General features: G+C 46.4%; 1 long non-coding RNA gene across 3 annotated transcripts; it reads left to right on the forward strand.

Annotated features, from left to right (window-relative positions):
* Nucleotides 1–26,849, forward strand: LOC128348756 (uncharacterized). Of its 3 annotated transcripts, XR_008318295.1 has the most exons (3): nt 1–252; nt 622–666; nt 26,711–26,849. It is a non-coding gene; the product is annotated as an uncharacterized LOC128348756 (long non-coding RNA). The 3 variants fall into 3 exon arrangements; XR_008318296.1 differs by lacking the exon at nt 26,711–26,849 and having other exon boundaries at nt 1–502; nt 622–727; XR_008318294.1 differs by lacking the exon at nt 26,711–26,849 and having other exon boundaries at nt 622–727.
* Nucleotides 26,850–26,955: the final 106 nt, after the last annotated feature.

The raw sequence follows: 26,955 nt of genomic DNA on the forward strand, positions 1-26,955 counted from the left end.
GCGCTCCACACGAGTGCCTGACTGCGCTGCAGGCAGAAGGACCCAGTCTCAGTGTAAAAGCTAGGTTGGAGCAAGGTGCTCTACACAAGTGCCTGACTGCGCTGCAGGCAGAAGGACCCAGTCCCAAACAGTGAGCTAAATTGCTTCTTCATATCCTTGCTTCTGCACACCCCTTTCCTGCCGAGACCCAGCACTAGGCACAGCCGTGCCAGAGTCCCGATCCTGCACCTTCTGCCAGTAGCAACTACACAGGTATGGCGTCTCAGTGGGATCCTACAGTAGTAATGTCTCCAGACTCAGAGACACAGGCCTCCACCTCAGCACAGTCAGTGGCTCCATTCCCCTCACATAGACAGGCCAAGACAGGCCAGGATAGGACAGGTACACTCACCTCAGAAAAAGCTGCTGTTTTGTGGGTTGCTACAGCACAAGACATAAAACTAGACATTGACTCACTGACCAGGGGGAAACGGTCTCAGACATCTGGCCACAAAACAAATAGGTGAGCAATTTTAAAACCTAAATTTCAAATACAGAATTATAGATAAATGTATTTAAAAACTGTTGAGTTTGTAATTTAACTGTTTTGCTTACAGTTTGTTTTGTGCTTGTTATTTTCAGAACATGATTAATGCGCGAGGATGGCGTGTTATATGGTGTCTCAGGGTGAGGAAGGATCTATACTTCTACTAAGACTAAGTATCTTAATAAAAAATTCAGCCCGCGACTTAGCCTGTGTTTTAGATTTCTGCCCCTTATGTGATTGAGTTTGACACCCCTGCTCTAACTCATCTTGAATTAGCACAGACGAAAGCTCATTTATGTACCAATAAGCTCTATGGAAATATAAATTGTTATTATGACAATTTAAGAGTTTTCATAAAGGCATCTTTAGTGTTGTAACTGAAGGATTTTTATCTCAGTTTGGGGACCAGGAGATAGGGGCTATTGGATTGTTTATCATTACAACAGATGCTTGTCAAAATATTTTAGCCTTACTGACAGAGTGATTTTGATAAGAATGGGAACCCCTAATTCTCCTTGCAATGTAGAGCCTCTAACGTTTGGATGCAGGACTGAGAGTTGAATGTGCCTCACTAGTGGCATGATTAGTTATTCCACTTGAAAACAGAGGGGAAAGACTTGATATTATGTAAATTTTGTGTAGGGATTCCCCTGCTTTTCAGGGCATTTGTGATCCTGTACTTTTATTTTTTGCTTTGACCTCTTTCTTTCTTTCTTTCTCTCTCTCTCTCTCTCTCTCTCTCTCTCTCTCTCTCTGAACTAAATATCTTGCATTGTCCTCCTGATCCAGCAGTTCCGATTCTGGGTAGCCCAGATCTGCTACCCAGGTTAAAAGTGAGGTGGGACAAAAACAGAGCCTGTCCTACTTTGTTTTGGTAATCTGTGATACCACACCATTTTAAATTGTTCCTGGGCAGCTGGTGGCCATTTTTATAGAGTCCTGTGGTTTGTGGGGTCAGGCATAGTGGAACTTCTACAGTCCTGAGGGCTGCCTTTCTGCTGCTTGCACAATGCATTGTGGGATAGCTGGAGGACCCAGCTCCTGATATCAGCAATGGAGAACGCCACTACAGCGTTCCTGTGGGTGTGTGAGCTGCAGAGCCAAAAGAAGGTTCTGGCCATCTAGGAGGCCAGAGGTAGGATTGTGCTTTCCGTTCAGCCCAGCTGTGATAACAGGCTCACAGCTTGCTATCTGTAGATACTACCTTTTTATCTGTTAAGGCTCCTGAATCTTTAATGTGCAGACATGTAACAAGTACAACTTTAATTGTTGCATCTCCAAGCTTAGGAAAGCTTCTACTGTACAATTCTACTGTAAAATTTTGTCATGCAGTTCAAGTCATACCTTTCACCTGCACAAAACTTACTTACACGAAACAGATAACTAAGGCTTATTATTATTATTTTCTACTGAGGGTGAGGGGAAAGACTGTATTTTGGCAGGACCTAGAGTACAATTAATTAAAAAAATAGAATAATAAATATGAGTTTTAATTAAAATTGCTATCATATGCACATTTGGGAATAAATCCTATTGAACACCGTGGAACTTCTGAGTAATATGGTTAGTACTGAATTGGAAGACTGCATTTCTAAACATACCATATTTAATTGGATGTGACTCTTATTGCTATCATTGTCATTTATGAATAAACATGTTTAGAAATGGACCATTAATGTGAAATATAGAGATGTTTCTGTTTGGTAAAGCCTCATATAAGAAACAGAACATGCCCCTTCAGAAGTTAATCCACTTCTCCTCCTTCTCCTTCTCCTTCTCCTCCCTCTTTATCTAAAATTTTCTGGTGCTCCCACTTGTTTGCTCTTGTCCCCCAGTTTCACAGAACAGTATGCCTGGACATCTATCACATACTGAATTGCTTTCCAGTGAAATCTTGTGGAATTCAGAGCTGTATCCATCTTATTTATTTATTATTTCTCTGTGTAAACCGCCCTGAGCAATTTTTGGAAGAGTGGTATAGAAATTGAATAAATAATAAATAAAAATAAATATATTGTTGTAGAAAAATATAAATGCAACCCATAACAGAAACATACATATAAAACATATGTGTATGACTAGTTTTTCAGATAGCAACTTATTTTGACATTTTATCAAACAGAGAAGAAATGCAAACAGGTAGGGTTGCGGGGGGCGGGGGGAGTCTACAATTCCAATATGGAAGATGTATTCAGCTTCCTCAGCTTAATAGTAAAGAGGAATCAACAGAAAAAAGAGATAAGTAATTATATCCATGGGGACATGTTTCTAAACACATTTCCACTCCCCTACAATTGATTTAAAAACAGCTATTTACAAAATCAGCTAGTTCACTCCTGTGACAAACTCTCTCTTTAGCTCCCTAGCTCTTCAGTTCCATTCAAGAGTTCACTGTTTTGTGAACTTACGTGGTTTGAAAAGTGATATATAAATGTAACAACAACAACTAGCTGGGCTGGGCTCAGAGCAACTGCACCTCTAGTTGCCGCAGCCATTTTCTCTCCCTTGCCCCCACTTATTTTCCTGTCCAGCTGGCTGGCCAGCCAACCACCCGGCCGCCCACCCTCTCGCCGGCCACCTCGGCCTGACAACCTGCCACCTCCCCTAGCTGGCCAGCCTGGCACCACCCACCCATTCCCACCAGTGGCTGTGTCTTCTCACCCGCCTAGCTGCACTTCCTCCAGCCAGCCGGCCCACTACTTCCTCCTACTGGTTGGCCACGATTTATCTTGCCAGCTGGCTGGCCCACTGCAACCTGCTGCTTCTTCCTACCACCCGGGCTTTCTCTCGCTGGCCGGCTGGTGGACCTGCCACCTCCTCTGGCCTGCCGCCGGCCACCATCACTGTTTTCTCCCCCATCCCCATCGCTATCCCTCTGGCAGCTGCTTGCAAACTCTCACGAGAGCTGCCACACATAAGATTAGCAACAGGTATGTTTAAGAGAATTTAATAATAATAATAATAATAACAACAACAACAGAAAATATTCTTGACTGACTGTAAACAACAACAACAATAATAATAATGGGCAACAATCAGACTAGTCATGACTAAACCATATGCTCTTAGCCACTAGATTCTATCAACTTTTGGCTTAACTGCTCAAGGTTTTCCAGAAGCCAGTAGGACTTTTGATGATCATTTTTCAAATTATGATTGAACAAAATATAACTTTTAAAAAATGATGTGTTAACAGGTTTAGCCACTTGGAACTGGCATGAACCTGTTCAATACACTCCTATAGGTCAATGTCATAAACTGTTACAGGTGCAATGCATTACAATATCTACCCAGAAGTTTTCCCCACTCTCAAATAGCAACATCTAAAGACCCAAATCATTTTCAAACATTTTAAATGGACAATAAGATCTTTTAGCACCTGAGACAAAGTACTAAAATGCTGCACCCTTCCCTCCCATTGGGGATGTACTTCTTCCCCTTTTTTCTCTCTCTGTCCCCTTCTCTCCAGGTTGTGCTTTACCTTCTTTTCCCTCCCTCCCTCCATCGGAGTGCACCTTCTCTTCTCTCCCCATTACGAGTGTACACTCTGTCCAGGAGCTGCCCATCAACAGACTGCTGCAGCAGCAGCGGGCTCTTCTTTTGTCTCCACTCTTCTCCTCTTCTGTAAGAAGAAATGGAGAAGAGGCGAGTGGGAGATGATCTATCTAGTGGAGCATGTCCCAGGTGGAAAGGAGAAGGAGCGGAGGTGCACACTGGTGGGTTGGATGGCAGTAGGGACAGATGGGCTGGCAAGTAGCTGAACTGGTAACCATGGTGGCCAGGAGTTGGGCAGTAGCTCTTGTTGCCCTCCTGCCTGTGCCCCCTGAAGCGACTGCCTCACTGCGCCGCATGGAACAGGCAGGTGACTTTTTCTGTGAAACAACAAAGACAATTTTTTTAAAAAAGGAACTTTATAACTACTGAGTTCATTACTTCCAACCTTGCTTGTTTCAGCCATTTGGAGCTATTGTTTTGCAGGCAGCTTTCTCGTAGTGCACCTGTTATTTGCTTGTTGCAGCCCAAGATTTGGGGTATTTGCAGACAGAAAAATACTTTGTTTTAAAATGGAAATTCTAATGCTTTTCTCCTCATTGTCCAGATGACATCCTTGGCTGTCATTCAATTTTGCAGCTCCATCTGCTGGCCATTTGTAGCCAATTTGTTGTGAGAACTAAGGTTTTTGAGACTATGGTACACTCAGTCGTAAGAACTTCCATTTTTAAATGGAGTATTTCTCCATCTGGAAATACCTTCGGACTGCACTGATTTGGAGAGCTGGATCTGTCTTGTATATGGGAGAGAGATGGGTTAGGCAAGATATACCTGCTCTGTATGTGGATTTTATATTATAGAGCTGGGTATGTGGTTGTTTGTGTATTTAGGAATGCTGATATCTTCCTCTCCATACAGCATTAGTCTAGTTGGGGGAAGCAGTATGCCCTTGACTATTCTTTGTTCTCTCCTTAATGTTATGTTAATGATTCATATTTCATTTCTAAAACTGTGTAATGGCATGGAAACCCTTTTGAAATATTGAAGAACCTTTTGGAAATCAGGCTCTTTATATATAATTTGCTTAAAAGCTGGTTGAACAATTTGACTTCCCTTGCGGTATTTTATTCATGACTGCAATTTCTTTCCCCTTTTAGCCAGACCAGAGTTAGGAGAGTAGAAGGCTGAGTTAAATATAGCACTTGGATTGAGTGATAATAGACTGTCCTGGGCTCATGTCATAAAAGAGACAAGAGATTGCTTCTGTGAGCTTTAAGTGCTTTCTCAAAATAAGGAAGCTGTTTGAACAGCATGTTTTTAAAAACACAATCTTATAGAGCTGACCAAGTAAATTAATTTGGTGGCTCAGCAGCTAGCCTAAATGTGAAGAGAGTTTCAGAATCAATGGTGAGTGACAGCGCTTTGTTTAAGTACAAAAAGGCTTTTTATTAAAAATCCAGTATGTGTCAGCTCCTTCTATGGATTCTAATGGACACTGGGCACACAGGAACATCAACACCACCTGCAGCTGGAACATGTCCCTCAGCCTATCTTTGGCAGGGCAAAATATTGTGGCTCCCACAACTTGCACATAGACATGGTATGAATTAATTAGCACAGTCTCTGAATGAATGGTTTTGGCAGTGTGGGCTGGCCTGTACTGTTAAAGTTCATTCATGGGTCAGGGTTATGATACTGCCACGCCTTCATAAAAGAGGACAACACTTTCTGGCAGCATTCTGCATCTGGAAATGTGTGTTGTGCTTTTGCCTCCTTTTTGCTGACTTATCTTCTATTGTAACAATCTAGCTTTCCTTTTCTTTTTACAATGTCCTCAGTCTCACTATTTTTCCTGTCTTAAGATTATCACTATATCTAGGATCCATTCTTTTCTCTTTGCTAACAATACTAAAATCCTCTTCTTTCCAGCATCCTCTTCTTTCCTCTTCTTCACATTTGTGTTGCTCCTTTGCTCTTAAGCCTCAATAAGGACTTAAATGCTGCTCCAGTATTCTCTGTTCACCATTCAGATCTCTTTATTTCTACGTTTTGCTTTCTCATCCTCTTCTTATCTTCACTATATGCTTCTTGTATGTAAATACTTCCATGTCCCTCATCTTTTATATCTTTCCTCCTCTGCATATGTTACTTCCCTGGCCTTGTCTCTAATGACAGAATTCTTCAAGTGAAATCTAAGGTTGGAGTCTCTATTGCCTGCATAGATCACTTTACGCTTGTCATTTCCTGTCACTGGAATGCCTTCCTACATGAAATCCTGATCATCTCTTTTGCTATTACTTTTAAGAGATTCCAGAAGACACATCTCTGATTTCTAGTTTCCCTTGACTAATCCTCCTTTCCTCTTCTCCTTCATTCTCCTTCATTTCTCATATGTCCTGTCTTTAGAAGACTATAAGGCAGGTGATGGGCTGCTGAATCTTATTAGGCGTTAGCACTGTCTTATCAGATAGGCTAATGCCTTCATAACAACTTCAAGGGCATATTAGGGTGAGTGGGAGTAAGGCTGGTAATTCAGGCATGATTACTCACATTCAGGACATTGAAGGCACTACAGAAACAGGCTGGGGCTGTGAGGAAACATTAAATACATCTGCACTTCAGTTGCCAAATATCTTAATACCCTATTATTTTACAGTGGAGGAATACTTTAGCTAAGCACAGCTAAATCCAACCTACTTATAACAATTGTGAGGTCTAAACTAAGAGGTGATTTACACAATCAAAAATTGTGTTCTACCCAGGTTTGGGAGCTGTTTGTGCCCCCAGTTTTTGTTTGTGTGGAAGCAAGGTAGGCGGAAAACCTGGTAGCATTTCCTCCTACCTTGCTTCCACACAACCAAATATTGGGGGCACACACAGCTCCCAAACCTGGGTAGAACACGTTTTTTGATTGTGTGAATGACCTCACAGTCTCAAGATAAGCTTCTCTGATGTTCTCTGATCATCTTCTCTGATGTTTCAGCACATGCATCCCATGCACCCTAGATTTGTGTTACCAGATTAATACCAGCAGGCAAAACCAGCCATGGCCCAATATACTATTAAACTATTTCATATTCCTGAAACCTTCATTTGCATTATGAACACATCTGGTTTGTTCATATATTTGAAATGGCAGCTTTTCATGTACGCTAGAATATATTTTCAGGAATTAATTGCTTGAGATTTACTAATAAAGGATATTCTGCTGTGTTAGATCCATATGGTATGAATATCACCTACAGGCTCATAGCAAAGGGAGAGTGGGCTTGTGTTCACCGCTCTCTCCGGCACACACACACACTCACACACACCCCCGCATGTGCTAGTTATGCCCCGTGCATGTGATGACACAAGGGGTGTGTGGCCAGCAACTGGGAGGGCTGCAGCTCATTTCCCAGCCAGCTTTGTTGTCGGCTTAGTATTTTTCTTTATTCTTTCCCTCGCACAAGAGAGAGAATGAAGAAAATGCCCAGCCAACAATGAAGCCAGCTGGGAATGAGGCTGGCCGGAGCTCGGTGGGAGGGGCAAGTAAAGGGGGCATCTCTGTCCTTATCCTAAAGGCACTGGGGGAGGGGTGCGAGAGAAAGCAGCCTCTGTAACTTTAGGGGAGGTGGCAAGGTGGCAGAGACATCAGAGGTGGCAGTGGGGGCTCCTCTAAACCCCCCACGAGCCTCCTGAATGACAGCCCAGGCCAGTTTAACAGCCGGTCATTCAGGAGGCAACCCCTGCTATCTTCGATGTCTCTGCTGCCATCTTGCCACCTCTGCTAAAGGTATGGAGACCCCATTTTTTCCTTGGTATGGGGAGGGCATCCTAACGTGACGGGTTATCAAGCTCTGCATGCTCCGAGACAGGACCAATCAAAATTCAGGTCGATCATATGTATCCAGACAGCTGTCACTCATCCTCAGTTCCAGTCCTGTCTCGCTCCGCAGACAGAACTTGAGTATTGCTGTGAGGAAAAATTTCACAGCCTTTCTCCTTTTTTATTTTAATAGCTTTTACTTTGGGATTTCCTCTGTTGAGGTCTCTCTTATTCGCAATATGGAGCCTGATTATATGGGGGATATGTTGAAGGGTTCCCTTCCGGAGGGCCCCTTCACAGAAGCCGCGATTGTTCCCTCGGTGGCAGGGACAGCGAGCTTGGGCCTAACGGCCATTGATAAAGGAGAGGAGACTACTGTGAGCCAGGAGGCTTCTAATCTGCCCGCCCCGCCACCCAAGAAATCGAAAAAGAAAACTAAACACCTAAAGGAAAAGGGCATTGTCAAAAAGAAAAAGCATATACGATCCCCTGGCAGCACGCCACTGAGCGATAGATTTCAGTTGAAGGCAGTTCGGGCGCAGCAACCTTCCGCTTTCCCGCCCGATTTAACTGCCAAAGGCACGGTGGCCATTTTAGCTCTCCTCTCCAAGTCTAGCCCTGCTGTTCTTTTTAAGAGCAATGGGGAACCTGGGCGCATGATGCCGATTTCTGAACCCTTCCAGGGTTCTGTGTCTATTAATGACCCCCCATGGGGTCTGATTAGCGCACCAGCGGCGGTTTCCGTGCTTGACCCTCCTCAGGGTCCTATTAGCGTGACAACTTCATGTACCGCCCTCGACCCTCCTCAGGTTCTGTTTAGTGCGCCGACACCACTCACGGTCCTCGACCCTCCTCAGGGTCTGTCTTCTGCTGCTGCTGCTATGTCTACCGCTGCAGGTGTCAGTTTGTCTAATATGCCTCCATTCCCTGGCGGCGAACAGCCGTCCCCGGGTGAGTTAATTTGGTTGGGGGAGTTCGTTAAGAGGCATTGTCTGGCATGGGTATCTTCTCTGCTAAGTCAGTCCGCAGACAGAGCTTGATTAGCGCTGTGAGGAAAATCTTCACAGCCTTTATCATCGTCTTTCACTTTCTCTGACTACTTCAGGCCAGTTTCTCCCTTCCTTTATTCTGTGTGCAAGGGTGGGAAGGGAGTCGCCAATTGCGCTCATTTAGCTGCTTATTTTGATTATTTCCTCTGATTAAGGCTGTATTATTCTGACTATGGAGCCTGCTCATATGGGGGATATGTTGAAGGGTTCCCTTTCGGAGGGCCCCTTCACAGAAGCCGCGATTGTTCCCTCAGTTGGAGGGACAGCGAACTTGAGCCTTTCGGCTAATGTTAATGAAGAAGGAGCAACTGTGAGCCAGGAGGCTCCTGTTTTACCCGCCCCGCTGCCCAAAAAAGCAGCTACAATAGAGCCTCCATTCTGTGGACTAAAGAGCTTATTAAACTGATACCTCCAGAAAATCTTAAACTCCGCCAGGGTTTAAATAAATTGGCCAGAGCTTCTGCCCTTATGGCAGACTCAGGTCTGGACTGCATACAGCATGCCTCTCATGCCATGGCAGCCGGGGTGGCGCTGCACAGAGGATTATGGTAATAAATAAATAAATAAATAATAAAAATAAAAATTGACAGGTAGATGCCAAGTCCAAGGTCACCTTGGCTGCTACTCCCTTTCAAGTCAAAAGGGCCATCAAGGATGTGTCTCAGGAGACTGGCACACCTTCAGCCGCTGGCTTGGATCAGGAAGGTTTTCCATCAACCTCTATTTCAGCAGCCACTGTAACTTTTCCACCATTTTAAAAAAGATGTTATGTTTGCAGAGTGGGGTGTGCCAGGGTGTGTGCAGAGTTTAGTGTGCCATACCACTAAACCTGCCATATCCTTCCCAAAAAATTGTATGCCTCACCTCCTGATATAATGGCTCTTTTGACAGTTCCTGTGGTGGATGGACCTGTGGCCCAGCTGGTCACTGGGGCTCTGGTGAACAAGGAGGGAGATGACATTCTTAAGACACCAGAGGAAAAGAAAGCGGATCATCTGCTACGTAAGGCTCATGAGGCATCTGCAACTGTCATAAGGGCAGCTGCCATTAATTCTATTTTCGCTAGAGCCTCCATTTTGTGGACTAAGGAGCTTGTTAAGCTGGTACCACAAAAGAATTTAAAACTCCGCCAGGGTTTGAATAAGTTACCAGATCGTCTGCCCTTATGGCAGACTCTGGTTTGGACTGCATACAGCATGCCTCTCGTGCCATGGCAGCAGGCGTGGCAATCCACAGAGGTTTGTGGTTGAAAAATTGGAGGGCAGATGCCAAGTCCAAGGTCACCTTGGCGTCTACCCCCTTTCTGGGGGGAAAGTTATTTGGTGAATCCTTGGATCCTATTTTAGTGGACACAAAGGACAAAAAGAAAACCATGCCGGTTGGGCGTGGTAATTCAAGGAGGAATTTCAGGGGAAATAACACCTTCCAGAATTCCTTTCGTTCCTTCAGAACTTTCAGTAGACCTGCCAATACAGGGTTTAGAGACAGCTACCGAGGAAGAGATGATCGTGGATCTTCCTTCAGGGCTAACTGGTGTCACCCCTGGAATAACAGGCAGAGGATCGGGAAGAACACGTGCTGGAGGTTATGTCAACGCACAAAACCGTAAGCAATGACGCGATATTGGTGGGGGGCAGGCTTCTGGAATTCGCAGAAGCCTGGGTGCACAGCACCACGGATCAATGGGTGTTGAGAACAGTAAAGCATGGCTATGTTATAGACCTTGTGGCAACTCCTCCCGATTTTCTTTTCTTAACACCTGTCCCCAAGGTGAGGTCCAAGAGACTGTTGATGGACCAAAGCATCCAACACTTATTAGACATCCATGCAATAGAACTGGGTCTGTTGATGGAATTATGTGTAGGTGTCTTTTCTCTTCTCTTTTTGGTGCAAAAAAAAAGACGACTCCTGGCACGCGATTCTGGATTTGAAAAGATTGCATCAGTTTGTGCAAAAACGCCTTTAAGGACAATAAAGGCAGCTGTACACCTGGGCAATTACTTGTCCTCGATAGACCTTTCAGAGGCGTACTTACATGTACCGATTCATCCTGCCTCTCGCCAATACCTGAGGTTTGTTTACAATCAGAGACAATTCCAGTACAGGGCTCTACCCTTCAGTTTGTCCTCAGCTCCTCGCGTATTCACCAAACTCATGGTGGCGGTGATAGCTTACATGCGCTTGCGGGGGATCCATGTTTACCTGTATCTGGATGGCTTGTTTGTGAGATCTCTGTCCTACCATCAAGCCTCCAAGGACATAGCTCAGGACGTCCAGATACTAGAGGATCACGGGTTTGACATCAACCGTGCCAAGAGCCACCTAAACCCATCTTGTGTACTCCAGCATCTGGGAGTTGTTTTCGACACGAGATTGGGCACAGTTTCTCTCCCAACGGACTGACAACAGAAGATTGCCTCACACATCAGGCCATGGTTGTCCAGGAAATGGGGTTCCCTCATGTCTCTGGCTCAACTCATGGGCTCAATGATCGCCTGCCTAGAATGCACGCCCTGGGCCAGGTGGCATTCGAGACCACTTCAATGGTTCTTGCTTCCTTATCAGGAAGCCATTATGGCAAAGAAGCAGATAAAACTTCGCTTACCATGGAAGGTCAGGAATTCTCTTCTTTGGTGGCTGTCGCCGGTGATAGGAAAGTAAATACTTCTGGAAACTCCCCAGAGGATCGTGGTGACAACTGACGCCAGCCTCTCTGGTTGGGGGGCCCATTGCCTGGCACATCATGCGCAGGGGTTGTGGGTTCAGAAGGATTTGGAGAACAATATCAACTGGCTAGAGTTGAAGGCAATTCGATTAGCTCTTCTGCAGTTCCGTGATCTGTTGATAGGGAGACATGTTCTGATAAGGACAGACAACGTGACCGCAAAAGCTCACGTAAATCACCAGAGTGGCACAAGATCAAGGCCCCTCATGCAGGAATCCAACTTACTATCCTCATGGGCGGAAATTCACCTACACTCCTTGACGGCAGAACATCTGAGCGGCACGGAGAATCTACAAGCGGATTGGCTGAGCCGCCAAACGGTGAATCCAGCAGAGTGGGCCCTGCATCCAGAAGTCTTCAAGGAAATTGTCCACAGGTGGGGTCGTCCACAGCTGGACCTCTTCGCGTCACAGGAAAACGCCAAACTACCAAGGTTTTTCACAAGAACTCCTCACGCAGAAGAAGTGGATGCTCTCACGTCTCCCTGGCTGCGGGGATTACTTTATGCCTTTCCCCTGACTCCAATCCTGAGCTCCTTCCTAAGAAAGTTCCTATTAGAAGAAGCAGAAGTTGTTTTGATAGCTCCTTATTGGCCGTGAAGACCCTGGTTTTCTGACCTCCTGAGTCTCTCAGTCCAACCGGTGTGGCCTCTTCCCCTAAGGAGAGATCTACTATCACAAGGACCTCTATGTCATCTGGATCTGGTCTGGCTACGCCTTCACGCATGAAGGTTGAGCGCATTACCCTAGATTCCAAGGGATATTCCCGCCAGGTGCAAGACACTATCATAGCGTCAAGAAGGCCGTCCACTTTGCGCATTTATCAGGTTACCTGATCAGCCTTTTGTTCCTGGGGGCGGAAGCAGGACTTTGTTCCATCCTTGGCGGGGGTTGCAGAGGTGCTGGGGTTCCTTCAAGCAGGTCTTGAGAAAGATCTGCGTCCCAGCACATTGAGGAGGCAAACTTCAGCCTTGTCCTCAGTCCTGGATTTAGCGGTGCCTGGTTCATCTTCCTTGCACCCTCATATTAGACGTTTTCTAAGGGGAGCGAGCAACTTGGCTCTGCCTCCCGTACATAGGTTTCCCTCCTGGGATTTGAATTTAGTTTTAAATGCTCTTACTAAGGCTCCGTTCGAACCTCTTCGTTCAGCTCCCTTGAGAATTTTGTCCTTTAAAGTATTGTTCCTTGTGGCCATTACCTCGGCACGAAGGGTTTCTGAACTAGCTGCCCTCTCTGTGCGCGATGAGCTATGCATTTTTCAAAAGGAGTGTGTTGTTTTTGAAGTTGGATCCCACCTTCTTACCCAAGGTTAATTCGATCTTTCATAGGAGCCAAGATTTAGTTTTGCCCTCCTTCTGTCCTAGTCCTGCTCACCCTAAGGAGCGTGCTTGGCATACTCTGTATGTGCGTAGGGCACTTAGATTGTATATTAAAAGATCCAAAATCTTTAGAAAGACAGATTCCCTTTTTGTTTCCTTTCAGCCATCTTCCCTAGGGACCAAGGCGTACAAGGTTTCCGTGGGTCGATGGATCAGAGCTGCCATATCGTTGGCTTATGAGTCTCTTCACCTACCTGTTCCTCGTGACATTTCTGCCCATTCCACTCGCAGAGCCAGCACTTCTGCGGCCTTTTCAGCTCGTGCCCCCTTGGAAGAAATTTGCAAGGCGGCAACTTGGGCATCAGTATCTCCCTTCATTAGGCATTACAAGATTCCGTCTTTTCACGCTGCTCAAGCAGCAATAGGAAGGACGGTATTGCAACAGGTTGTCTAATCATTCGCTCCCGCCCTTGGGATTGCTTTGGTACGTCCCGTCACATTAGGATGCCCTCCCCATACCAAGGAAAAAGAAACATTGGTAGACTTACCATGAAGGGTTCTTTTTCTGGGTATGGGGAGGGCATCCGGCCCACCCGTGAATGTTTACGACGGATATGCAGGGAGGTGGGGCGACTCCCAGGGTTGCTTAGTTCTTTGCTGTCACTGTTTACTGTACAACTTCATCCCTTGTGGACTATTTTTTCTCTCCTTGCTCTCTGTATTTTCTGTGCTCAACAGTCCTGGAACTGGGGATGAGTGACAGCTGTCTGGATACATATGATCGACCTGAATTTTGATTGGTCCTGTCTCGGAGCATGCAGAGCTTGATAACCCGTCACGTTAGGATGCCCTCCCCATACCCAGAAAAAGAACCCTTCACGGTAAGTCTACCAATGTTTCTTTCTCACCGCCCCCCTGGCACCTTTAGGATAGGAATTAGGGATGCCCCCTTTACTTATAAAGGGTAATCCTCAAGGATTCCCCTTTACAAGTATCCTCAAACTGGCCAGCAAACCGGTTCAACCAAACCCAAACCCCTGGCTAGGTCACTATGAATCCCGTTCAGATTCAAACTGAACTGAACACACATCCCTAGTATAAGACTTCTTCATATGTTAAAATGCAAAGGTTCCTTCCAACTTCCATTGCAGATGTGCAGGCATTCCCTGGCAGACAAATTGATGCTGAAATGCTTTTTGGAAACTTTGAAAAGTGCTGCTTTGACCATAAGGGCCTCCGGAAATATGGTCAGTTGTCTGAACTGTATGCACGTGAGCTGTCCTTAATGCTTTTGATTAAAGCAATGAAGAAAATGAATTCATTCTGTCCGAAATTCCTTCCCTCCGAAGATTCATGCTGAGATTTCAGGTTGGTTTGACTTCACCAACTCTCAAATATTCATATAATAGTTTGAGTCCTCTTCCTGCTGTGATGACAGCTGACACAGGTCACTGGGAACCCTTTGTTATAGCTGCTAATTGTCCTTGTAGAATTCTGTTTTGCATTTCAATATCCCTTTCCCTGGAGCAACGTTTCACACCTAACTGGATCTGTATTTCCCCCTCATTATAGATGTTCAGCAGCCTGTAGCTTTTGAACTTTTAACATGTGTCTATGTTTTTAAACACAGCACGGATCCAAGTGGTGATCCCAGCACGATCCCAGCCTCACATGCTAACAGTTTCAACAAGAGCATTCATTAACCTGTCATGGCACCTTCCATAGGGTTGACAACTGGGGCTGTTTCTGAGAGACAATATTATTATTATTATTATTATTATTATTATTATTATTATTATTATTAATCTTTAGCTGATCAACTTGTGGGTCATATTAGAGCCTTTTGTGCTGTTTTGTTGGAATTGTTTCTCTTCTGCAAGATCTAGGAATGAGCTTGAAAACTGTAGTAGCATTTTTCTCATCTACAGCTATGTTGATAACAGCCCTTGAATTCTGTTTGATATCAATCAACTCCATATGTGAGAAGATTAATTGTTGTTGTCACTTTCTCAGTTATGCAGTGAACGAGCATCGATCCACAATGACATGTGCAAATACTTTCATTTTTTAAACAAATGGCTGGTCAGTTACTGCTGAGACTGAAAAAGCTCTGCAAGAACCCATCTTTGAGTGATACAGATTATCTAGACCCATTTCAAACAGGCTTCCGAGTGGGCTATGGGGTTGAACTGCCTTAGTTGGCCTGATGGATGAAATCTTCTTCTTCTTCTTCTTCTTCTTCTTCTTCTTCTTCTTCTTCTTCTTCTTCTTCGCCACTAATTGGCTATTGACAGAAGGAATGTGACTCTGCTAGTCCTTTTGGATTTCGACACCAGTGACCATCGTGTCCTTCTGGATTGCCTGAGGAGGGTGGGATTGGATAGCACTGTTTTAGAGTGGCTCCTACCCCTCTGGTAGATTCCAGATGGTGTCGCTTGGTGACTGCTGCTCTGCAAAGCGAGAACTAAAGCATGGAATTCACAAGGCTCCATACTGTCTCCAATGCTCTTTAACATCTACATGAAACCACTGGGAGAGCTCATCAGGAGGCTTGGTGCAGGGTGTTATCAATATCCTGATGACACCCAGATCTATTTCTCCATATCAACCTCATCAGGAAATGACATAACTTCCCTAAATGCCTGCCTGGAGGTGGCAATGGGCTGGATGAGGGATAACAAATGGAGGATGAGGGATAACAAAGTAGAATCCAGATAAGACAGAGGTACTGACTGATGGTGGTGGGGACCTGAGAGGGTTTAGATCTGCCTGTTCTGGATGCGGTTACACTCCTCCTGAAAGATCTAGTACATAGGTTGGGAGTGCTCCTGAATCCAGAACTCTCTTTGGTTTCTCAGGTTGAGGCAGTGGCCAGGAGCGATTTTTATCAGCTTTGGCTAATACGTCAGCTATGTTCATTTCTGGAGGTAAATATACTTAAAACAGTGGTGCATATGCTCGTAACCTTCAGGCTTGACTACTGTAATAACAGGATTTCATCCAATGATTAATGTTAATTACACGATATGTTGTTAATATTATTTATAAACATATGTATTGTATTAACTGATGAGGGATATTTGACAGTCTTGAATATTATATAGAAAAATATTTTAAAAGGGCTATGAGGCCATTTATTTATCTTATAAGGTATAGATTATTATGACAGTATTAACACAAATATTGGTGAATATGGGCATTTTTTCAAATGGACATATGGTGGGAGAAGACTTGCGGACTCCCATTGAGAAGGATCTACTATTCAGCACAGAAGTAGAAAGAAGATGATATTGACCTTTTCTGAAGAACAGCTGGACTTTTTTGTACACTTGAAAAAGTTTACCGAAACAGCAAATACTACCAGAAAGCTGTTGTGTTTACATAGTTCACAATATTATATTGTTCTCTTGTTCTTATGTGTATATTTCTTTTGATGTTTGGTTATTAAATCTTATTGATGTATTTTATATCATATATCCATATCACTATATCCATTTGATTTTTTCACATTTAATACAATTTATATTCATATATCTAGTAGGGATATGCAAATTGATTTGGGTACCAAAAAATTTGTACCTGAATCTCCCTGTTTGGGGCAATTTGTGGACAAAATAAATTGCCCCTGTGCTAGCTGGCCAGATTTGGGTCCAAAACAAATCACCCAGATTTCGGACCCCCAAAATTTGTAGATTTGGACCTCCATTTTGTGGCTATCTCCATTTTGTGGTGATTCTTTTAGCGAGCACTGACTTCCTCAGCCACCCCTTGCCAGTCAGTGGCAACCAGAGTCTCAGCACTGCTCTGATAGCCACGGTAAGAGTTGAGTTTTCCTCCACGTCAGGGCTGCTCAACTTCAGCCCTCCAGCAGATGTTGGTCTACAACTCCCATAATCCCTGGCTATTGACCACTGTGGCTGGGGATTATGGGAGATGTAGTCCAAAAACAGCTGGGTGGGGGCCTAAAATGAGCAGCGCTGCTCCACATGGAGGAAAGCTGGAAAGAGGCTGCAGAGGAAGGAGCATAGGAGCTGCTGTGCCTTGCCGGTGCGGGGTGGGGAGAGGGAGGTGCCAGCTGCAGTGGTCTGGCCAGGGAGAGGGGGAAATGGGGCAATGCTTCCTTGCTGGGAAAAGGGAGAAACAGGGTGCCAGGCAGTTGGGTGGTGGTGGCTGGCTCAGCAGAGTCTGCCCCCCCCCCGAAACTGCTGCGTGGGGGCCTGGGGGTTTGTGCATGTGCGCGCACATGCACACTTAGAGGGAGAGTGGTTGCCAACTCTGACTGAAGCTGTTCCAAGGGTCCCCCCCCACATTTTCCCAATAATTTTCACAGTATCACGCCATTTACTTCTCCTGGATTGCTTTTAATATTTTCTTGGAGATTGATGCTAATTCCTGGGAACTCCAGGCCAACCCTGGAGGTTGGTAATCCTATTGTGAATTAGTCTACTCTGATGTTGGGCTCCCTCTGCTGAGGCAACTTGATGTCCAAGGGGTTAGTGGAGATGGCGTGGAGCATCAATAACAGCAATAATGACAGGGACGCTGGTATGTACTGCACAATTAACCTTTATTTAAGTAAGGTACAGGCATGAGTTACTTCACTGATAAGACAATGACTTGCTTCAAGCATGATTCTTCCTGTAACTAGCTCAGTCGTTCCCGGGACAGTAGTTCCTGGGACAGTTACTTCACCCAGGACAGTCAGTAGTTCCTGGGACAGTTACTTCACCTCCCTTGTATGGGCAGCTGAGAGCAGCTCCTCATCAGGCCTGCTGGCATTCCCCTCATCTGGGTCCTGAGCTCCCCCTCCAGGTAGAGCATAGACTTTGGCTAATAGCAGCCTGAAGAGCGAAGTAGCATTCATTTCTCTCTTTTCCCCACTTTGCCGCCTCCTCCGCCTCCACCTCCGCCTCCTCAACCCTCCCCTCCTCTTCCTTTATGAAGGCAAAACTCCCAGGTGGAGTTTGGAGCCCCGCCCCTTGCTCACCACCTGCTCTTCCTTGCAGGCACGCCTCATGTGCGACTAGCCAGGTCCCTCTGCCCACGTCTGATGGCTGGACTCTTCCTATTCTGCCAGCCAGCCAGCCAGCCCTACTCTCCAGGCTCGAGACCATTCCTCATGCTTCTTCAACCAATCTTCACCTGCTTTCTCCAGGGTTGTCAGTTCACACCTACCATTATGTTTTTTCTTTAAGTGTTGTCTGATGGGTGATCAGAAAATTTACAAAAGGCCTAAATCAGGGGTGTCAAACTCAAATCAGGTGATCGGCTAGATTTGATTCCATTGCACCTCTGGGGGAGGGGGTGCACACAGCATTTTGCCACCTTCTCACATCTGCCTTGCGCCTCTTTCTGTCTCCTTCCTCCTCCATCCCTTTCTCTCAGTTCTTCCTTTCTTCTCCTCTCTCCCCAATTCCTCCTTCCCTTGCCCTGCCATTTAAATTGGCTGAATTACATTACATCAGAATATACTCAGGAGAAGGTTGGTGTTTTTAGAAGAAATACTTCCCAACTAGCAGACCCGGCGCACAGCATCTGTGCCGCTTCCCCCACCTTCCGCCCCAGTCTGTTCCCCATTCCCTCCTCCGCTGTTCTCCCCCTTCCCAGCCCCCATGCCCGCCACAACAGCCCCAGTTGCTCCGCCAGTTTCCATCTGGTCATTTTCGGGAGCCCGCCCCAACCGCTGCCCGCCCAGCCAGGATCCTCTCAGTGGTGCAGATCAGCCACCCACCACCTCCTCTGCACCGCTTTTTGTCTCGCTGCCTGTTCTCCTCCCGACCCGGCCTCCAACGGGTGCCTCGCCACCCATTACCCTCCCGCCCCAGGCAATATTCCTGCTCCGTTCCTTTCCAAGGCAATGGTTGGAACTTTTGCAGGACCTCGCGAGAGCTCCAGCTGGCATCCAGATGCATCCAGACCCATCTCTACATCCCCACGGAGTTCTCTACTGGGTCAGCCATAAGAGAATTTAATATATAGATGGCCTGCAGGTCAGAAAAGCTGAAGCCTTCTTCTCCCCTCCTTTACTCTTCTTCACAGAAACTCTCCTTCCCCCTCTGTGGGAGAGGAAACATGGCTGTGGTGGCTGGAGGCATGGGGAGGTGGGGGAAGGAAACATGGCAGTGCAGCAGCTGGAAGGAAATGGCCACAGGAAGCTTGAGTTTGATGCCCCTGTGCTAGAGGGTATTTTAATATCACTGGGTGACTTTGGGCTAGTCACTGCGTTGTTGCAAGGATAAAAATATAGTCACCAACCTGAGCTCTTTGAAGGAAAGGGGGGACAGAATATATACAAATGAATAATGCATAAGATGAAATATAACCACAATAGCAGAAATCCATTGCAAAATCGAAGCAGCCAGCTCTGCTTCCCATTGAGGCCCTGCCAGACCAGCACAGTGCCCAGAGGGGTGTGTGGCGTGTGTGGCTTGGCAGACCATACACTTTGGGGTCTGGTGTGTGTGCAAGAGGCGGGCTGTCCGACCCAAGCAGAGCTCCTTGCCAGGGCTGCTTTGCAAGTGTCTGCCAGCCAGCAAGGTGAGTTGTTCAAGAAGCTTGCTGAGACAGCAGCCCAGTAAAAGGCTGGCCAGTGGAGCTGCCTGGGACTGGGAAGCCCGCCTGAAGTTTCTTTTACAAATCAAATGTGGTTTCCGGCTTCCAAGGTGGAGGAAACACACCAGGGAGGGAAGCCGTGGCTTTTCAGGGGCTTTATTGCTGAGCTCCATGGGCCAGCAGTTTGATGCCTCTGGCCTAAATGTTCTTTCATGACTTACACCCATCAGAGTTTGGGAGATGGGGAGAGAGAGAGAATGAGAAGGGGTTTTTGATAGTTTGATTTTGGACAAACAGTGCTGCTGAAAGGTTTTAGCTACAGTTCACAAAGAAACTGGGATGCAGCCTTAGTGAGGGACTGTAGCAGTTGCTAGCTGAGAATTTGATGCAGGGCCGCTGGTTGTACTGCCTGCTGTATTTGCTTCCACTATGCTATGCCTGCATATTTGTAAATAAACAGATTTTACAAATACACCAAAAGTCTCCAGCACCTTTTCTGTCATACAAACAAAACAAAATCCTATAGGGCCGCTGCTGGATATTTCACCTTTCAGAAAAGAGGGAAGCACATAGTAATATTCATTCATTCCCTCAGGAGCTGTCATTTAAGCAGCCGCACTGACATTTGAAGTGAAAGGAATAGGATGTGGTGGAAGGAAGGAGGAGAAAAGAATCTTTACATACCATCTGACAATGCATTGATGGATAATAGTATCTAACACTTAATGTATACATTACACACACACACACACACACACACACACACACACACACACATCCCTTAGTGACAGCAGTATCAAGGGCTGACTGCTAGCATGAGTGAATATCATCACAGCCATTTCAGTCAGGGACAAAGCTTCCACAGCACCTCAAAATCCACAGTCCTTTTCAGTTGAGGAAGTTCTCATGCTCAAGTGTGGGTTCCTGAGTGATGAGATTTCAAGTGGTGTGGTGTACAAGGATACATGTGAGGGCTGGTTGACCCAGGAACCTGTGAACCAGTCCTCATGTGTACAGAGGTGCCTGTTTGGCTGTAGCAGCTACTGAGTCTATAAATTGAGGAAGGTGCCCAGAGCATCTTCTACCAGATGCACATGGTTGGCACTATGTGAGGTAGGTTGCTGACTGGATGGGCCTTTGGTCTAATTCAGCATGGTTTCCCTTATGTTCTTTCCTCTTACTAGCACCACTGCCTCCACTCATCTATATGCCTTCCTCAATAGCACCCAGTTTCCTTCAGTAGTAGAGATGAGGAATAAGGAAGTCATGGGAACTTTCTCTTAAGAGTACTTGCTGACTTCTAACTATGGCTGCCACAGTTATGTATATGCTGGAGTTAGCTTAGGTCAGTTTTTAGTGTACCATTTTGACAGTTCAAAGGCTACTCTTACAGCAATGTGCCAAAAACTGATCTGTGTGACTACCTTGTGCTGCTGGCATCCACATGACTGCCTCAGCCAGTGACAACTGTAGCTGGAAGTCACATGTGGTGACTAAAAATGATAGCTGACATTTTGACAGAAGTTTGTGAGAATAGTCCCTGAAACATCACCTGCATTTTAACATCTACCCCTGAAAATAGGGGAAGGAAGAAGGGAACAGCTTGGGTAGGGCACTGACTGTGCTGTCCTTTGCCTCTGCCCCACCTCTCCTCCAGGTATGTTGGATCTCCTTTGGGCTGCTGCTGCTGGGGCTCTGCTGCTATATAGGGCAGGCTGGCCCAAGGGTGTGAGCCTCTTGGTGCGAGCCGAAGGGCGAGAGCACAAGGGCTCTCATCCTTGTGGCTCTCAGCCGTGGGGCCAGCTTCCGGGGGCCTGGAAGACCTTCCTTCCTTCCTGTTACCAAGAAGTCAGCAAAAGTTGAGTCTGGATTTGGTTTTTTATTAAGCCAAGGAGCTGTGGTGGTTAGTCTGAGATGTGTCTGGGAGAGCGGAAAAATGGGGATGGAGTGGGGGCAGCAATATCACGGGTAGCGGGCAGAGGGAGGTATGGCGGTGGGAGTTGGGCAGGCCGTTACAGGGGGAAACGGTCCAGGCAATTGAGGCCTGTTCCTTTTTCCAGCTCTTCTCCCAAACCTCTGACCCCTGGGAGCTATGAGAACACTCCCTTGAGGATTAGTGTGCTGCTGCTGAAAGCCAGGTCAGTTAATACTAAAACATCTCTCATCCACGATCTGATTGTGGATGAGCATGCTGACCTGGTATGTCTGATGGAGACCTGGTTGGATGAGCTGGGCGGGGTTGGTCTCTCTCAGCTCTGTCCTCCAGGTTTCCAGATCACGCAACAGCCCCACCTCGGGGGTCGCCGAGGGGGCGTTGTGGTCATCTATCGAGAGATCCTCCCCGTTTCCAGATGCCTGGTCAAGCCATCTCAGAATTTCGAGTGTTTGTCCTTGAGGGTGGGCCTCCGAGATAGGCTGGGGATTCTGCTGGTGTGCTGACCACCCTGCTGCACTTCAGTCTCCCTACCTGAGCTGGCAGGGGTGGTCTCAGAGGTGGCCTTGGGTTCCCCCAGGCTTATTGTTTTGGGGGATTTCAATGTTCACGCTGAGGCCCCCCTAGTGGGTGCGGCTCAGGATTTCATGGCCTCCATGGCAACCATGAGCCTGTCTCAGTTGGTATCGGGCCCTACCCACATGGCAGGACATACTCTGGATCTGGTTTTTGCCAACCGGGAAATAAATGATCTGGAGGTGGGGGAATTTGAGACCACTCCCTTGTCATGGACAGATCATCATCTGGTTGGGTTTAGTTTGACTGCTCCGTCTGCCCTCTGCAGTGGTGGTGGGCCAATTAGGATGGTCCGCCCCCAGAGGCTTATGGATCCGCTTGGATTCCAGACGGCCCTCGGGGAGTTTCCAGTGTCCAGAGCTGGTGACCCTGTTGAGGCCCTGGTCGATCTCTGGAATGGAGAGACAGCCCGGGCTGTTGACACGGTTCCTCCTAAATGCCCTCTCCGGCTTGGTGGAGCCCCATCTGCTCCTTGGCTTTCCTCGGAGCTTAGGGCGATGAAACAACTCGGACGGCTGGAACGATGCTGGAGGAAGAGTTGTGACGAATCCAACTGAACACGGGCTAGATCCCATTTTAGAGACTATGCCGTGGCGGTGGGGGCGGCGAAGAAACATTTTTTCTCCGCCTCCATTGCATCTGCTCAGTGCAGGCAAACAGAGCTGTTTCATGTGGTAAAAGCACTGCTCCACACATCCCCCCAGGTAATGGGGGAGGAATCATCCACAGCTCTCTGCGATCAGTTTGCTTGTCACTTTGCAGATAAAGTTGCTCGCATCCGTGCCGATTTGGACTCCAGAGTTTTGGAAGTTCCGGCAGGCGTGCCTTTGGTACCATCTGGTCCCGCTGTGTTGGATTCTTTTCAGTTGGTGCGGCCTGACGATGTGGGCAAGATCCTGGGCAGTGTGTGGGCGACATCGTGTGCTCTTGACCCTTGCCCTTCATGGCTAATAAAAGCTGCCAGGGAGGGTACAGGTTGATGGTTGGAGGTGACTATTAATGCCTCATCAAGGGAGGGCAAGATGCCACCGTGCCTCAAGGAGGTGGTGGTAAGACCACTACTAAAAAAGCCCTCCCTTGATCCCTCCAACCTGGACAACTATAGACCGGTCTCTAACCTGCCCTTCTTGGGCAAGGTGATACAGCGTGTGGTGGCGTCCCAGCTGCAGAGGGGCTTGGATGATACAGATTATCTGGACCCTTTTCACTCTGGCTTCCGCCCCGGGTATGGGACTGAGACTGCCTTGGTCACTCTAGCGGATGACCTACGCTGAGAACTAGACTGGGGGAGTGCGTCCCTGTTGGTTCTGCTGGACCTCTCGGCGGCTTTTGATACCATTGACCGTGGTATCCTTCTGGGCCGCCTCTCGAGTATGGGAATCGGAGGTACTGTGTTGCAGTGGTTCCGGTCCTTTCTTGGGAGAAGGGTCCAGAGGGTGGTGCTGGGTGACTACTACTCGGCTCCGTGGCCTCTGGCCTGTGGGGTCCCACAGGGTTTAGTCTTGTCCCCCATGCTGTTTAACATCTACATGAAACTGCTGGGAGAGGTCATCCGGGGACTTGGACTGAGTTGTCAGCAATATGCGGATGACACTCCGCTCTATCTCTCCTTGTCATCTGATCCTAGGGAGGCGGTGGATGTCCTGAATCAGGGGTTGGAGGCCGTAATGGGTTGGATGTGGGCTAATAAACTGAAATTTAATCCGGACAAGACAGAGGTACTGTTGGTCAGTAGGAGAGCCAATCGGGATGAGATTTTACCGGTTCTGGATGGGGTTGCACTCCTCTTGAAGGAGCAAGTACGCAGCTTGGGGGTACTACTGGACCCAGCTCTGCTTTTGGAAGCTTAGGTGGAGGTGGTGGCCAGGGGTGCCTTTGCACGGCTTTGGCTAGTGCACCAGCTGCGTCCCTTTCTCGAGAAGGCAGATCTGGCCACAGTTACCCATGCCTTAGTCATGTCACAGCTGGATTACTGTAACGCACTCTACGTGGGACTGCCCTTGAAGAATATCAGGAAACTGCAGCTAGTGCAAAACGCGGCAGCTAGGGTTTTGTCCAGAGCTGCCCAGTGGGAACACATCACACCCATCCTGATAGAGCTGCACTGGCTGCCAGTTTGTTTCCGGGTCCAATTCAAGGTGCTGGTTTTGACCTTTAAAGCCCTTAACGGTTTGGGCCCGGGGTATCTGAGGGACCGCCTGCTCCCAAGGGTTGCTGCCCGCTTGACAAGGTCATCTGAGGGGGCTCTGCTCTGGGTGCCTACAATGAAGGAGGCTCGTCTGTCATGCACTCGGAACAGGGCCTTCTCTGTTGTTGCCCCCAGACTTTGGAATGCTCTCCCAGTGGCATCTGCTCCTCAGACTCCATCACAGTTTTTAGAAAGCTTCTTAAATCTTGGCTTTTTACCCAGGCTTTTACATGACCATTTCTATGCTGCTTCTATGTGTTTTTAGTCTTGTGTCTATGTGTTTTTATGCTTGTATTTTATAGTTTTTAAATTAGATTTGTTTTATATTTTTAGCTTAATATTTTAATTGTCATTTTTATTGTATGTTTTTAATTTTTGTAAACCGCCAGGATTGTTTTTAATGAAAGGCGGTATAGAAATTCAACAATAAATAAAATAAAATAAGCTCTGCTTCTGTTTGCTGCTGTGCGTATGTGGAACATAATGAATGCAATCAGTTGTGGGTATGTGGCCTGAGCAATACCTAAACCATGGTCCATACACAGCCTCCAAAACATCAGGTTATCTTTGGTGTATGTCAGGGGTGGGGAAGCTTGGCCCTCCAGATGTTTTTGAACTACAACTCCCACCATCCCCAGCCACAATTAACTGGAGATGATGGGAGTTGTAGTTCAACATCACGTGTGTATGTGTAGACTCCTCACTTTTTGGTCTAATTCACAAGACTGATTTTTGAATTTTGAAGACAACTTCAGTTGCCCTTTTGTCGACTTGACTGTAATGTAATCAGAATGTAAATTCTAATTAAAATCATTTTTCAAAGTGGGTTGCATGCAGACAGGTCTGGGAAGGGTAGGTGTAGTGCAGGGCTGCACAATGTTGGCCTCCAGCTGTTTTTGGACTACCATCATTCCTCAGCCACACAAGCCAATAGCCAGGGACAATGGGAGTTGTAGTCCAACCTGCAGGAGGACTGAAACTGTGCAGCTTTGCTGTAGTGGATCTGCCTCTAACATGGTGACCTTACGGTCTTTTCAGGTGCAGGAGAAAGTCCATGATTCATCTCCCTTCTGCAGTTTGACAACCAATGGGAAAATGAGTGCAGTGCCAATTCTGCCCATAAGCCTGGACCTTTGTCCTTCTCTGTTCCAGCAATATCTAGACCCCTGCTCAGAAACTTATTTTACTGGAAGGCCACTCTGCATAGAGGATTGCTGGCAATTATTTTCACAGTCCTTGTAGCTCTTTCTGGCTCTGGGCTGGCTTGCTTCCAGCTTCTGACTGTTGATCTAGAGAAGGTTGATACAAATACCTGGATGCTGGTGACTAATATTTTAGAATTTGTGCAATTCATAAACCCACTCCTGTGCATTGCCAGCCTCTCCTATAAGACAGTGAGAGTGGGGAGCTAGATACTGAAGAATATTAGACAGGGGCATAGGGAAGCTGGTGGCAGCCCTGGGACAGGCCACTGCTGCCACCTGTCTTTGCAGTTCCTCCTGCCGTGTGCCATGCACCCGTGCCTACCACACCCCTTGCGTTGGCATCAGAAGCATACTGATGCAGGAGGAGTGGACAGCACTGGAGCATGGACTCATGGCCTCTTACCCTTTCACAGCTGGTCAGCCAGTGTTTTGTTCACTGGCTGAGTGCTTCTTTCCTCTCCCTCGCTTGAATGAGGGAAAATAAAGTAAATACCCAGGTGGCAAACAAAGCACTGATTGGATGGCTGGGAAAGAATGAGGGGCCACACGTCCATCTCTCCCAGTTGGCCAGTGTTTTGTTTGCTGATTGGATATATGTGTGTGGGGAAGTGAGGGGCAACCTGGCAGGTCCTGATGTGAATGGCCCAGGGACATGACCCATGTCATCCAATAGTAGCTCTGCCGCTGAGGTTAGAGGGGATTAGAGGACACTTGTTGATTTTCAGTGATGTGCACTGAGGGTTCTAAAAAAAGAGGATGTTAATCAATTTCCTAACAACAATAAAGTGATGAGTTGCAGATCAATTTTCTGTAAGAAATTATCTTATTCTATGAACATTATCAAGGTGTCAGAAAATCAAGTGTGTTATTTCTTGTTTTTATTTTTTCAGGACACAGTTCCCTCTCTCTAACCCTGGCAAAGCTTTTAAAAAATTCATGGTGGGAAAGTTTATTTCCTGTATATTTGGATATGATGTAGAGATTTTTCGAGCCATTGGAATGAAAATAAGTTCTTTTGTTTTGTTTTGTTTTTGTTTCATTTGCTTTTTGAAACCCAGAGGTATTTTTAGCTTCTGGCTTAATTTCTGGAATATCCACTTTTCATTTCTTCCTTCCTTATATTTAGTTGATGCTTTATCAAATATGGATCAGTAGGAGGGGGAAAACACAACTACTTTTTTTTTTTTTTAAGAAAAGGGGAATAATTTACTGTTCTTTTGCTAAGCAGTTGGCCTCTAAAGTGACCTTTCAAATTTAACTCTCTCCCTTCTGAATAGCCATGATATATTTGGGCTGTGTGTCAGCCTCTTCAAAGCAGAACTCGTTTGTTTTTGCCAGATTGTCAAAATGAGGCCAGTTGGATGAAATCAAGGAGTCAACAGAGCAGAAATTGGTACTGCAAGTATTAGTTCTTTATTTCATTTTGAGGAGCAACAACCTAGTATACGTAGATTAAAATGAGTCATCTTGCCATTTATTTAACACCTATTGGAAGCTAAATAATTGCTCGTGGTGGTGGTGGTGTGTGTGTGTGTTGAGGAGTGTAAGATGGAGTTTTCTTCAATATAATACAATATAACTAA

Source organism: Hemicordylus capensis, chromosome 3 (genome assembly GCF_027244095.1).
Source record: "Hemicordylus capensis ecotype Gifberg chromosome 3, rHemCap1.1.pri, whole genome shotgun sequence".
NCBI classification, from domain to species: Eukaryota; Metazoa; Chordata; class Lepidosauria; order Squamata; family Cordylidae; genus Hemicordylus; species Hemicordylus capensis.